Source organism: Schistocerca nitens, chromosome 6 (assembly GCF_023898315.1).
Source record: "Schistocerca nitens isolate TAMUIC-IGC-003100 chromosome 6, iqSchNite1.1, whole genome shotgun sequence".
Taxonomy (NCBI): Eukaryota; Metazoa; Arthropoda; class Insecta; order Orthoptera; family Acrididae; genus Schistocerca; species Schistocerca nitens.
In genome coordinates this window covers 505,773,243-505,788,817 of record NC_064619.1, presented here as the reverse complement: position 1 = coordinate 505,788,817, position 15,575 = coordinate 505,773,243, and positions in this window count along the sequence as shown.

Below are 15,575 nucleotides of genomic sequence, written 5' to 3'. Positions count from 1 at the left end.
GGCATGGATGTGTGTGATGTCCTTAGGTTAGTTAGGTTTAAGTAGCTCTAAGTTTTAGGGGGCTGATGACCACAGATATTAAGTCCCACAGTGCTCAGAGCCATTTGAACCATTTTTGAGCTTATTTACTACACGTTAAAAAGTCTCGTCCATACGTACAATAATTTGTGGCACACAACAAAAAGACATTCCAAGAACATGCATGGCATAGTATACCGTCATGTTGAAAGTAAAACGATGAATGAAGTTGGTTTTTTCTGTTTTTATATCTATCTACATCTCCTCCAGAATGGAATAATGGCAAGCATATACAAAATTTCCATGAATGACGAAGATCTGTGGTATGGTTAATGTGAAATTCATCAAACACGCGTAAACATGATAACAACTAAAATATATGCTTACGTGTTCTGTTTACCACATTTATTTAAGCGTAAATTATGTTGTAACTACTAACAAACTGAAAAATTCATTTACTCATCTACATCATGTCTGGTTTCAGTGCTTTTCATCACTGTAATTCTTACGTACATGGCGAAGGTATAAAGTGCCTTACCGTCCCGAACCCCCCCCCCCTCCCCCATTTAGCAAAATAAGGTAAAACCTTTTTTCAACTGTTCACATATAAGGGATTACAGAAAAGTTTCCCAACAAATATGATATTTTCTAACAGAATCTGCATTTATTATTTGAGTTTAGTCGTCTCGACCTCATGTTCACATTTGTCACTATTGTTCTTACCATACTTTTGTGTGTCGGCTAATGATAGTACTGGTACGCTAGCAGATGCATACAACAAGCTTGTAGGACGATATAGTTTCTATTGATGCAATCTGCGGGAACAATCCTGGGCCGCATGTTCACCAACACACCCCAGGTGGCTATTGCACGAAGGCTGCTCTCCACATCGTGGCGGAAGCCCCAGGCGCAACTAGAGGACCCTTCGTGATTCTGTCCAGCCGCCCGCCTGTTGAAGCACGACGGGCAAACAAGAAGCGGTAGCGATTGGGTCGTGCAACTTAAATGGACCACCGTCCCCTCGAGGCCTTTTAGTTCCTGTGCGGCTTACATATTTGAGGACGCGTCGCTGCGCCGATCGCCCGATTGCCCGCCTGTTGTACTCTTCCACCGGCGCGTACCGCTAGGTTGCATAAGTCTCAGGCGGGAGAAACTTACCAGCTGGTATACGATTTCCCGCCTAATGCAAGTCACAAGGTCTAATCCAGTAGGCCAGGCATTTCTGAGAACTCTTCTCCTCAATATGAGTCAGCTGTTGGCGGCGGTTTGTCTTGTCATTAACTGGCCAAGTTTCACGTATGATTTGTCGCTGAAGTCCACTTCTAAGTCTGTTTACAATGCCACAGACAAATGTACGTAGTTCCACTAAAAACCCAAGTCTTGTCTGTGGTGTTTTCAGTTGATTTTTTTACAATATGGTGAAAAAGAGCCTAAAAGTATTTTCAGAAATTTCTTTTATATCTGTAAAATTTGTGGTAAGTTCCTAAGGGACTAAACCGCTGAGGTCATCGGTTCCTAAGCTTACACACTTCTTCATCTAACTTAAACTAATTTACGCTAAGGACAACACACACATCCATGCCCGAGGGAGGACTCGAATCCCTTGATGGGGGGAGCCACGCGAACCGTGGCAAGGCGCCCAAGACCACGCGGCTTTTATTTTTGTACGTCACTCATTAACTTTGTGACAAACTCCTGTGACACAGATTTCTTAATGCATGCTATTAAAATTTTGCTACAATTAGGAGATGTCTTCCTATAAAATACAGTAACAGAACAGTCATAGAATTGATTCAAGTAAAATGTTTCCAGACTGAAAGTCACAATCACAGAAGGTAACAGAAGCGATCAATTGAAGCAGAGGTCTATTCTCCAGTACACTGTTGTCTGAAACAGACAGTTCTGAAAAACTTAAGATATATAAAGCAACATATTGTATTAACGTTTCGACGGAAATGAATAAAAGAGCATTAGAATTTGCCATAGGTGTCCCAGTCGTACACGAAAAGCTGGACGTGATATGGCGTGAGGACAGCGTGACTATAGCTCCAAATTGTGCTGGTCCCAAAACATGAGACAGTTGGAGGAACGGAAAAGACAGAGTGTTGAATCAGCGAGAAGTTAGGGTGTGCCGTAAATGGAAATACCATGTTGCTAGGGCCTCCCGTGGGGTAGACCGCTCGCCTGGTGCAATTCTTTCGAGTTGACGCCACTTCGGCGACTTGGGTGTCGATGAGGATGATAAGGAAAACACAACACCTAATCCCTGAGCGGAGAAAATCTCCGACCCAGCCGGGAATCGAAGCCGGGCCGTTGGGTATGACATTCCGTCGCGCTGACCATTCAGCAACCAGGGGCGGACAGGGTGTGCCATGGTGGTATTCTTCCTTACGACAAGGCACGGAGGCAGCTTTTGGATGACTTCGCTTCATGAAAACCGAGGCCTACGAGAAAGACAGGCCGCACACGTACGTCACCAAGGTAGGTCTGGGCTCGCTCGCTCAACTTAGCAGACAAACTACGTTTCTACGCCTGGTAACTCGTAACTAGGTGTGTACGTACAAACGAGAACTGCATCTTCTGCTGGTATCCGCTATTGTGGAGTCTTTCTGTAGTCCTACAATAATCGGAAGTCCATAGGCCTTCTTATAATTTGTGGAGGCCGCAATAGGATACGATAAAATGGAAATAATGCCCAAATGATTATCAGTTGCGTAAGGGATCACTTCTTGTATGAAATGAGGACTGTTAAGCAGAAGAGACTAAATGCTATAAACATGCCATACCATTTATGTCGAGTTGTACCATTTATATCGGGTATCCATATTAAATTTCGTTATAGTACTGGTAACCAGTAGGACTTCATAATAGCAGATTCCAGTGGACGATGCAATTCTCGTTATTACATACAAGCCCAGCTACGAGTTAACAGGTTTAGAAACGCATTTTTTTCTGCTGAGCTGAGCGAGGGAGCGAGTTCAGGCCTACGTTCCTGAGAAAGCGCCGCGGCCTGCCTTTCTCGTGGGCGTCGATGAAGATTCATCATGAGCGGACGAAGTATGACGTGTGTAGAGCGTAAATTTGGTATTGCTCGTAGCAATATTTCACGTCCACCCGAAGAAGAGGAGGTGGTCGCCCACTTTCAACTACAGCAGCAGATGATCGCCATACTGCGCATCAGGTAAGTAGGCACGAACGTCACATCAGCGGGCACAACTGCAACCTTATTTAACTGGACGTAAGCCACACAGTCTCCCATACAACAGTGTCACAGCTACTGCAAGGAAGTGGCAACTTTGTCCGACGACAATAGCACTGTTTTCCGTTGACTCCCGCACGTTGGTGGCACCGTTTGCGATAGTGCTGGACCAACGAGGAATGGGCTCGCGTGCTCTTCCCAGATAAGAAGAGATTCAGTCTGAGTACTGATTCTTGTCGCATCGTCATATGCCGAGAGGTGGGAACATGAATGCGCCCTGCAATATTGTCGAACACGACTCTTTTGGGTGATCTAGGTGTTCTGTGCAGGGATACAACGCTGCACAGGCATACTGACCTCCAAATCTGTGAATACGGTACACTCACAATTACACGTTACTGTGCACAGTCCACTCTTCCACCATGTGCATCTTTTCAGATGCGTATTCGGCCCTACTTCATATTTCCCTATGACAGTGCGTGACTGTATCTAACAGCTCTTGGAACTAGAGGATATGCGGCGGATGGACTGGCCTGTCCGTTTTTCGTACTTATATCCCACCTAGCACGTATGGGTTACGTCGGGGAAACTTACTGCAGCGCGCTCACATACACCAACGTCCTTCTAGCAGTTGTCACCCCTGCTGGTAGAGGAATTGAGCGCCCTACGATGAGAACTCCTTACTAAATCTGTGGCAAGCATAGGAGTACTTTGCAGTGACTACGCACGCTATTGAAAACCACGTCCCGTATTTTCTAATGTCCAGGGCACCATCATAATACCCGATGTCTTCAGTTTTAGTACTGTCATTTCTCTTTGTCTCACTGCATATTTCTTTCAGCCAACTTTTGTGCTATACTGCAGCAGTTCTTTCTATGTATGATCTGAGTTTCATAGGGACATCCGCATTCTGTATGACTGTAAAGTAATATATCTCTAAGTTAATGATTACATAAAAAACTGCTTGCCAAGAAGGGAATGTTCCATCAACGGTAAGAATGCGCATTATCTTCTTCAGGGTAGTGCCAACGGGACTTTATCATACAAGTGTTGCAACTGTTCTCTAATTTGAGGATTAGTCATTGTGGTAATATTAAGTGCGCAACCAGATCTACAGACAAAACCCCGTTAGATTTTTGATCTTGATTGTAGATTAACCAGGAAAATATACGAAATTAACTGCTATCTCGCTTTTCGTCAGAAAAAGTTATTTTTGCAACAAGACAAACAACACATGTTCTCGTGAGATTGCAAGACCGCATTCGTTATATTTTGTTCATGGCTCTTCAGAGCAAACAAATGTTCAAATGTGTGTGAAATCTTATGGGACTTAACTGCTAAGGTCATCAGTCCCTAAGCTTACACACTACTTAACCTAAATTATCCAACACAAACACCCATGCCCGAGGGAGGACTCGAACCTCCACCGGGACCAGCCGCACAGTCCATGACTGCAGCGCCTTAGATCGCTCGGTTAATCCCGCGCGGCTTTTCAGAGCAAACAGATTCCCTTTATCATACGAGAAAAAAGCAAATTTATGTTTGTACCTGCAGAAGTTCGGTGTATTTACGCCATCACAGTCACATTTTATTTAAAGGAGAAATTAACTGTTAAAAAAAAAAAAGAAAAAAATTTGTTGGAATAATGAGACCGATTAGACATATGGCATTAAGTTAAGCCACAGGGTCTACGAGAGGGAAATAAAGACATAATTTCGATTTTCTGTCTCCGTCTGTACCTCCTAGAGGTACAAATAATAATTCTCAACTTCTGACTACAATCAGTGTGTCAGATACGTTCGTTTCGATTACATCAGTGCTAAAGTATGATATGGTCAAAATAAGGGCTACAGCGGTTCACTGTGCGAAATCGTGGAATTGGTATGTCTTTAACCGCAAGAATTTACAAAATCTGTCTTGGTTACTGTTTTCCATCAGTACGATGATCTTCAGATCGAACTATATGAATAAAATGATATGTAAATCTTAAAGATCAAGAACGGTTTATATCTTCCTTTTCATTAAGAGAGACCGATCTAAAGATTATCATCATTGGTCTTAGCTGGCAATCAAGTAAAATTTAAGAATAATTTGCAATAATACTCATAAAAATTAGAAGATTAGCATTTAATCGATACTACACTCAGAAGCATGTCTAGACATTGTTTAACGTTTAAGCCACACGAGGAAAAATCTTTCCTTTGTAGTTAACTCTCCATACGTTTTATCAGACGTGTTGAAGAAATACTGGTAAGATAACAGAAGTTTTAAATTGCATTCTAATACGACTGATGACTAAATTATTATAATATATAATAATTATTACAATTTGTGAGCCTAATCAAGCCACACAGTTAAGGATTGGCAGACGGAAGGAAGGTGACTCTAATACAAGGTTAGTGATTCTGGTATATGGTTTTCTATGTGTACCCTTAATTGCCTTTACCTAAACAGCAGATTAAACGACCAACGGCTACATTCAAAATAGCTTACTAATCTGTACGAAATGAGAAAGAAAACCAAATCAGCTCTGTCACTTTCTGTTTATTCAGTCAAACCTTCATCTACGCGTGACCACAGATAAGACGCGTAGTAACTGATTTCGGACTCAGTGCACAATTCCTCTACAGAAATCCAAACAAATTGTCGACCTGGATGGAATCTCTCCACCGCAAACAGCAAATACTTTGTCCTTTACCTCACTAATAAAAGACTCGCATGAAATGTGAAGCGATTTACGACAGGAACTAGATACAAAGCGCTTCGGCATGCCTTCGTTCCTTATCATCAAGTATGTTAATCTGAGGAACGGTATACCTGCCGTAACAAAAGCTATGCGTTTTTGATGAACTGGTCCCACTGTGTTCGGCTCTTGTAGCGATGGTGGTCCGCCCGCAGTTTATCGTAGCGCATGATAAATATTCCACCCACCGGACTGGCTAAGGGCACAGGAAACGAAAACTTCTTTGATGGTATATTCGGCCGGTACGTGAATGAAATAATTCAGAGAAATCGGAAATCGAAGCGCGCGAAGGGGGGTTACCCGCGCACTTGCTCGCTTCTACCTGCCCCCCCCCCTTCCACTCCGCCCCCAATTTCGAAGGGTGCGGACTGGACCAACGTCTGCAGTTGAAGAAGGGCGGCCAGTTCTGCACTAGGAGCAGAGGGTGAGTTCAGGAGTAAGGGATGCTCATCGGGGTGTGGGAGGCTTTCCGACACAGGTCGGAAATCGGTCAGTTTGAAGCTATCAGTTCTTTTTTTTTCATGTTCTTCGTCAGGCGTACAGTTCAGAGTTATTTTTTGGGAGAAACCAAATGATATTGGATCTATGATTGGTGCAATGATGTAAAATTAGTGGGAATTTCAGATTAGCATATCGACTGGTAAAAATATATATATGGAATGTATGAGGAACGCATATTTACACTCCTGGAAATTGAAATAAGAACACCGTGAATTCATTGTCCCAGGAAGGGGAAACTTTATTTACACATTCCTGGGGTCAGATACATCACATGATCACACTGACAGAACCACAGGCACATAGACACAGGCAACAGAGCATGCACAATGTCGGCACTAGTACAGTGTAAATCCACCTTTCGCAGCAATGCAGGCTGCTATTCTCCCATGGAGACGATCGTAGATATGCTGGATGTAGTCCTGTGGAACGGCTTGCCATGCCATTTCCACCTGGCGCCTCAGTTGGACCAGCGTTCGTGCTGGACGTGCAGACCGCGTGAGACGACGCTTCATCCAGTCTCAAACATGCTCAATGGGGGACAGATCCGGAGATCTTGCTGGCCAGGGTAGTTGACTTACACCTTCTACAGCACGTTGGGTGGCACGGGATACATGCGGACGTGCATTGTCCTGTTGGAACAGCAAGTTCCCTTGCCGGTCTAGGAATGGTAGAACGATGGGTTCGATGACGGTTTGGATGTACCGTGCACCATTCAGTGTCCCCTCGACGATCACCAGTGGTGTACGGCCAGTGTAGGAGATCGCTCCCCACACCATGATGCCGGGTGTTGGCCCTGTGTGCCTCGGTCGTATGCAGTCCTGATTGTGGCGCTCACCTGCACGGCGCCAAACACGCATACGACCATCATTGGCACCAAGGCAGAAGCGACTCTCATCGCTGAAGACGACACGTCTCCATTCGTCCCTCCATTCACGCCTGTCGCGACACCACTGGAGGCGGGCTGCACGATGTTGGGGCGTGAGCGGAAGACGGCTTAACGGTGTGCGGGACCGTAGCCCAGCTTCATGGAGACGGTTGCGAATGGTCCTCGCCGATACCCCAGGAGCAACAGTGTCCCTAATTTGCTGGGAAGTGGCGGTGCGGTCCCCTACGGCATTGCGTAGGATCCTACGGTCTTGGCGTGCATCCGTGCGTCGCTGCGGTCCGGTCCCAGGTCGACGGGCACGTGCACCTTCCGCCGACCACTGGCGACAACATCGATGTACTGTGGAGACCTCACGCCCCACGTGTTGAGCAATTCGGCGGTACGTCCACCCGGCCTCCCGAATGCCCACTATACGCCCTCGCTCAAAGTCCGTCAACTGCACATACGGTTCACGTCCACGCTGTCGCGGCATGCTACCAGTGTTAAAGACTGCGATGGAGCTCCGTATGCCACGGCAAACTGGCTGACACTGACGGCGGCGGTGCACAAATGCTGCGCAGCTAGCGCCATTCGACGGCCAACACCGCGGTTCCTGGTGTGTCCGCTGTGCCGTGCGTGTGATCATTGCTTGTACAGCCCTCTCGCAGTGTCCGGAGCAAGTATGGTGGGTCTGACACACCGGTGTCAATGTGTTCTTTTTTCCATTTCCAGGAGTGTATAAACACAGTTTCGATTGCTCGATATAGCAGAACAAAATAAACGTTTCTACATATGGCTGTGGTTTTAACTGAATATATTTTGCCGGGTACTGCCTTACATTATCGCTTTGGTAGATATTTTGAGGAATTTAGAAGCGTGGAATATCTTGTTATCCACTGTACCCATGCTTAAATCTCACGCTCCCTGAATCATCATTCTTGACGAACAAAATCAGTGTGCTCAACCGGGTACTGAACAGGGACATCCCCTATTTTGCGTGGTGCTCTTCCAAATGAGTGTCAGGAGAAATCCTCATGTACGGACTGTAAATTTCGGTCTCATTCTTTTGGCTTCCAGATAAGCTCTCAAGAATCCATAAACGATCATAGTAGAAGGTATATTGTCAGAAATGAAGACATTTTAATTACGTGTGTCAGTCTCTGGTGAACTCTGTAGTGTATCAGTTAGCACGGAGTTTAAACTTGAGACTTAAAGTCATGAACAAGAAAAAGGCTTGTGATCATTACATGAAAAACTGAGCAGTCCTTGTGACAGATGTAGGTCGCTAATAACAAGAGTCCACCTGTCGTTAAATCTTTGTAACTAATGCGATGCGGTCATGGCACATCATTTGCATTTCGGACTCATGTTGTCAGGACCTAAGCGTTCTCAGTCAAGAGACACGGTCGAATGGAATGTAGACTAGTCAGTGGCAACATCAAGCTCGGATTTAGATGGTGAATCACGGCTGCCTTAATGCGAATAGTGAAATCCACAGAAGGCAAGTATTTGGGCTCCAATATCAATCCAGACAGAACTTCGGCTTTTATAATATAATTTATACAGTCTTTTCTAAGTTTTAGTGAATATATTACAGGGAGAGAAAATACTTTTAATGTCTTTTATTGTTTGTCTTTCACAGAAAGTTGCAAGAATACACACCAGAAATGGGAAAATTCGTAGAGTTATAGTAATTTCGATTCATCCCACAATGTGAACCACGACTATTGTATCCGTAGCTGAGTTCTAGTTGTATGTAGTAAGAGTGTAAATTTTAAGTAGGAGTTTTATCGTTGGTTGTGAGCACAGCCACCTTATGTGCATGACAGTAATACGTTAATTTGCTAATATCTGGCTGACAACTAATACCTTACGTAAGCGCACAAGCATTTAGAAGAATAAAGACGTAACATATAGAATATTAACATCATTAAACACACACACACCCACCCACCCACCCACCCACACACACACACACACACACACACACATACAAAAACACACAAACACACAAGAAGAAACCAGAATGAAAAATTCTTACCGCTGTCGGTGAATGAGGTTAGCTTACCTAAAAGAGAAGAAAATTCAGGTTAGATGCAACTCTTGCGAAGATTCATCATCATGTAATGAGCTAAAATAGAAATATTTACAGTTATTTAAAAAAATTAGAAATGTACAAGGCTACATCATGAAATAATTTATGCAGTTTCCATTACAGAACTCTGTAATCTATATTCTAACATCACAGATTTCAGTGCATCTTGTCTAGTAGAACTATCGTTAAATGGTCCAATAAACACATTACCGTTTTGTCACGGATCTATATGGCGCAAGTACGTAAGCATTAGGTTTAGTGTAAGGCATGTAACCTATTTGCGAGAGTCGTGTGATATTTCCAACATTCGCCTATTATTTTGCTGTAGTGAGGTTCAACATGTGTTTGAATGGCCGACGTAAGTATTGCACCCAACAACTGTCCGTCTTTCTAAATGATAGCTGATATAAATAATTCGAATGTGCTTGAGATCACTTGAAACGAAAACGAAAATACCTGGCTCAAAATTGACAGCTCAACGACTGGAACGTCAAGTAGTGAATTACAACTCGTTCTCGCAATATATGAAATTAAAAAGTCATTTACGAAATTCCTACAGTTATTATCCGTATTTAACCATTTTTTTGGAATTCGCTATAGGGCCGGTTTTGAACTGTGCCTTTCAAGACACTGTTGAACTACAATGACAGAAAGAAGAGGTTTAGAATTACGAAGGAACTGTTTGTTGGGATGTGTTAGTACGCAACTGTTTCTCGGTCTCAAATTGTATCTTTACACGGTGACAAGCTTCATATCTATCGATGACAGTGATAGAAGATTTTACTGCAGAGACAAAGGAAACGAGGCAGGAACTGCACATTTCTGCACCTGTTACATAGGTTTAGCAAGTACTAATTATCTTCAAATTGTAAATTATGTATTCCTTCTACGTTTCAATAAATTTATAGCAAATTCACGATTCATGCAATGCGCCATAGTAAAAGGCACGTCAGTGCTACACTGAACGTCTACAACCGTAAGTACGATCGATGTTGATGGAACTTGTCATAGCGTAAGGACGCATTTCAAGTTTGAAAAGCCGTCCAGCACTGACGCATTACCAAATATAATTCATTAATAATAGAAGCAATTTCAGTTCGTTTTTTCGCATCGGGGTGTATAGTACCTGTCAATTTTGAGAAAGATAAAGTGTCAACAGTCCTGACAGCGGATGATACGCTTGTATCGATTTCTTTGTCGTTTCGGTTACCTCGGATAAAAATGGCTCTGAGCACTATGGGACTTAACAGCTGCGGTCATCAGTCCCCTAGAACTTAGAACTACTTAAACCTAACTAACCTAAGGACATCACACACATCCATACCCGAGACAGGATTCGAACCTGCGACCGTAGCAGTCGCGTGGTTCCGGACTGAGCACCTAGAACCGCAAGACCACCGCGGGCGGCTATCTCGGATAGGAGGCCTTAAAATAACGAGGCGTGTGTCTCTCTGACATCTAGTTTACGAATCAGTAGGTAAGATAATGTTTTAAAAGAAACTTTTTATTTGGACATCAACATTGTAAATAAATTATTTTTTAACAACTGCTGTATTGGCAAATGAAAGCGTGAGAATTTGTAAATGAAGGGTTCGTTGGAAGTAGGTGCTAAACAACAACAGCGTATTTTGAGTTATTGCATGTCAAAATTTGTATTTAATCGAATGCAAGGTAGACTACAAAACCAAGCAATTTATATAAAAGACAATATTTTCTGACTATACATAGGAAACGTTACCAGCATGTGGTGCACTTGAAAATACAAATGGTGACACGTTCAGACAAGATCTTACTAAACTGAGGGATGCCACATTCTCCTACCGACACCTTACCTTACCCTACCTTACCTTTGTGTAATAATTTAGCCTGGCGCTGTGGCCGAGCGGTTCTAGGCGCTTCAGTCCAGAACCGCGCTGCTGCTACGGTCGCAGGTTCGAATTCTACCTCGGGCATTGGTGTGTGTTTGATGTCCTTAGGTTAGTTAGGTTTAAGTAGTTCTAAGACCAGGGGACTGATGACCTCAGATGTTAAGTCCCATAGTGCTTAGAGCCATTTGAACCATTTTTGTAATAATTTATTTCGTCGACGTTGCTTCATTTATACAATATTCATGCTACCGGTTTCGGGACTTTCTTGTCATCTTCAGACGTGATAACTAATCCAGAATCGTGATATACTGGGTGTTGAGGTATAAATGTAGACATTTTTATTGCTGACTGAAATCAGTGTACTGAACAACATTACATCAGCATGTACTTCATTTCCCGACCAATTTTGTAGCTATTAGAAATAGAATGTTTTTACGCTCTATAGTGTCTCCAAGTACATGCGGCAAGAGCAAGCCATTAATGTTTATTTTCCCATAGGCAGCAGGTCATACGTTGAAGGGTTGATGTGTGGACGCAAAATGGTTAGTCTACATTGACAAGCGTAACCCACTCAATCGTGCAGTTACAGCAAAACAGGGAAAATCAGAAACTTCCTGGCAGATTAAAACTGTGTGCCGGACCAGGATTCGAAATCGGGACCTTTGCCTTCCGCGGGCAAGTGCTCCAGAAAACATCAAATGGCAAACTATGTCAACTATTTGCGAGAATACTTTTGGATGCAGAGAAAAAGCAACTAACACACTGAAGTGAGTACATATTAGGGTACCAATGATTAAAACATCTGCCCTTCGACACCACACTCTATATAACTCACGTTATGTGCGTTCTGAACATCATGAAATGGTATAAAATGAGCACAATGTCTTCCCCGGATAATAACAATTTATTACAGAATAACCGTTTGACTTAATAATTTACATTTGATTCCGTTACATAGGTTAGTGTTACTAGTTCTTTTTAAGACCACTTACGTAAGTAAACCTCAACGTATGCTCCCTTGGTGGCTCGGAGAATGTCGGGGTGGTATTCTAGTTCCCGCCAGGTGTTTAATAACACGTGTTCTGTCACAGTACCCACAGCAGCTTGTATCATAGTCTTCCGTTCGTCGACGTCAGCAGCCGGAGTGACGAAGACTCTGTTCTTGATATAGCCCGAGGAAAAAAAAGTCAAGGGGTATAATGTCTGGAGAGTGAAGTGGTCAGGGTGTTGGACCGTTACTTCCAATCCACCGATCCGGACATTACTCCCCTCCCCAGACATTACGCCCCCTGAGTTTTTTTTCTCGGGCTATATCATGGACAGAGTCTTCATCACACCGGTTGCTGACGTCGACGAACGGAAGGCTATGATGCAAGCTGCTGTGGGTACTATGACAGAACGCGTGTTATAAACACCTGGCGGGAACTAGAATACCGGCTCGACATTCTTCGAGCCACCAAGGGAGCATACGTTGACGTTTACTTACGTAAGTGGTCTTAAAAAGAACTAGTAACACTAAACCACCTGGTGATCAAAAAGACAGTATAAATTTGAAAACTTAATAAACCACGGAATAATGTAAATAGAAGGTAAATATTGACACACATGCTTGGAATGACATGGGGTTTTATTAGAACAAAAAAAAAGTATTGCTAGACCCGTGAAAGATTTCTTGCGCGTCGTTTGTTGATGATCGTGTGCTCAGCCGCCACTTTCGTCATGCTTGGCCTCCCAGGTCCCCAGACCTCAGTCCGTGTGATTATTGGCTTTGGGGTTACCCGAAGTCGCAAGTGTATCGTGATCTACCGACATCTCTAGGGATGCTGAAAGACAACATCCGACGCCAATGCCTCACCATAACTCCCGACATGCTTTACAGTGCTGTTCATAACATTATTCCTCGACTACAGCTATTGTTGAGGAATGATGGTGGACATATTGAGCATTTCCTGTAAAGAACATCATCTTTGCTTTGTCTTACTTTGTTATGCTAATCTGATCAGATGAAGCGCCATCTGTCAGACATTTTTGAACGTTTGTATTTTTTTGGTTCTAATAAAACCCCATGTCATTCTAAGCATGTGTGTAAATTTGTACCTTTCCATCTACATTATTCCGTGATTTATTCAGTTTTCAAATTTATACTGACTTTTTGATCACCCGGTATGTAACGGCATCAAATGTAAATTATTATGTCAGACTGCTATTCTGTAATAAATTGTTATAATCAGGGTAAGACTTTGTACTCACCCTGTAGAAATCCTTAATTCATAATCAGATCTTTTATCAACCATATTTCTATTTAACTAGCCCGACGAGTGACGAAAAGACAACGATGATTGATATGTATACGTAAAGGTCAGTAGTACAAAGTCAGAGGTACAACCAAAGTCGATTATAGACTCAAATATTAGTCAAAGGGTGTTTTATAACGCGACCTATCACAAAGGAACAATAGATCAGGCAGTTAAGTACCGTAGCATGTGGGAGGGGAGGTAATCACATATTTAAGCAGAAATACGAGTGGGAGAATACGGAAGGTAGAGTTCCTGACCTCTGTCGTTCAGAAAACGACCACGCTCCCGACCCACGAGACCACGGAAGATTAAAACAGCAGCGGCGATCCGCGGCACTGGGCAGTTCGAGCACGCACGGCGCCGCCGACGACGCGTCGGCGACCGCTTATTGGCTCGCAGACAACGCGCACTGTTAACATTTGCATAGATAACAATTAACTGTCGTCACCGGCCGGCGTCCTCTGCAAGCCGTGCACGGCCGCGCAACAAAACGAACGCGGCGAAGCTGCGCGCGTGTGCCGCGCTGTGCTGCGCTGTTAATCACGCCATTAAGGACGCCCGCGAGATTCCGCCAATTAATAGTTATGGCCGTTCCGAATAGCTTACCATATGTCACCGTTCCCCCGGCCGAAATTCGACGGAGACAGCACAGACACACACACACACACACACACACACACACACACACACACACTAGCACACACGCGCACGACCCGTTGACGAAGCCTCCCCGAGAGCAAACAAGTCGCGTTGTTAACAGAAGGCCGGCGGCAGTGCCAACACGCCTGCTGCGGCAACAACGCCTCTGTGTGCCGCTCAATTATGGACCTGTGATAACTGAATCGGCATACCAGAGAGCCGCAGCGCGCATCCGCGATGCACGGCGCATCGTGCCCGGGTTAGGCGCCGCGCCGGTCGGGGAATTTCTTGACAGCCAGCATTTACTGCGCCGAGCGAGCGCATTCGATTGGGTGGCCGCTGGACATGTTAGATTGAACGGCATCGGTAGCCAGTAACCGATTATCTGTAGACTGCAATAATTATAGTAGCTAGAGGGTCCATAAATGAGCAGTGAGAGTCCACGTCTTGTGACAAATTCATTTCAGCTGTTTCTCAGCTTTAGATATTTAATTCGAAGTGACTGTTGTCTGCAGCTCGTGGTCGTGCGGTAGCGTTCTCGCTTCCTGCGCCCGGGTTCCCGGGTTCGATTCCCAGCGGGATCAGGGATTTTCTCTGCCTCGGATGACTGGGTGTTGTGTGATGTCTTTAGGTTAGTTAGGTTTAAGTAGTTCTAAGTTCTAGGGGACTGATGACCATAGATGTTAAGTCCCATAGTGCTCAGAGCCATTTGGACCATTTTTGAAGTGACTGTTTCATTCGCACCGCTCAGAGGTGCTTAACTGTGGTGTGCGTACTGTAAGACCCTCGGTACACACACCATCAGATTATTTGACTTGTCGCTCTAACGAAGTAGGCGAGTGTCAGCAATATGTCTCGTGGTCTTATCGTGGCATGTTTATCTTCTGCCGTTAGGTCAGGCGATAGAAATGCCACTTGCACGCTTAGAGTAGCAGATTGACGGTGACCAACTTCAAACAGAACTTGATTAATTTTTTCACACATTTATTAAAATAATAAAAAGGATAGACATTACGTAACCTCGAGCGTTCAGGTATCACTGCGCGAGTGTGATCCGCGAGGAGAAATGGTTCTACGTTAGCAGCAATCTCATTGGCTGCGTTACATATTAATACGCGAATCGGCGGAAGCAGAATTTGGCCCGTCGCTAAGACAGCGCCATCTCGTAGTGCGGAGACGGACGAGCGCTGCGCCTGCGCTGTTGTGCTTAGCGGGGCGCGCTCTAGTGGGAAAGTTGTGTACGCGCTGACTACGCGGAACTATGTACACAACATTAACCCTTTCGTGAGCCGTGGGAAACATGCTTCCCGCCACAATGAACTCGCTCCTAGTCCCATGGGATTGACAGTT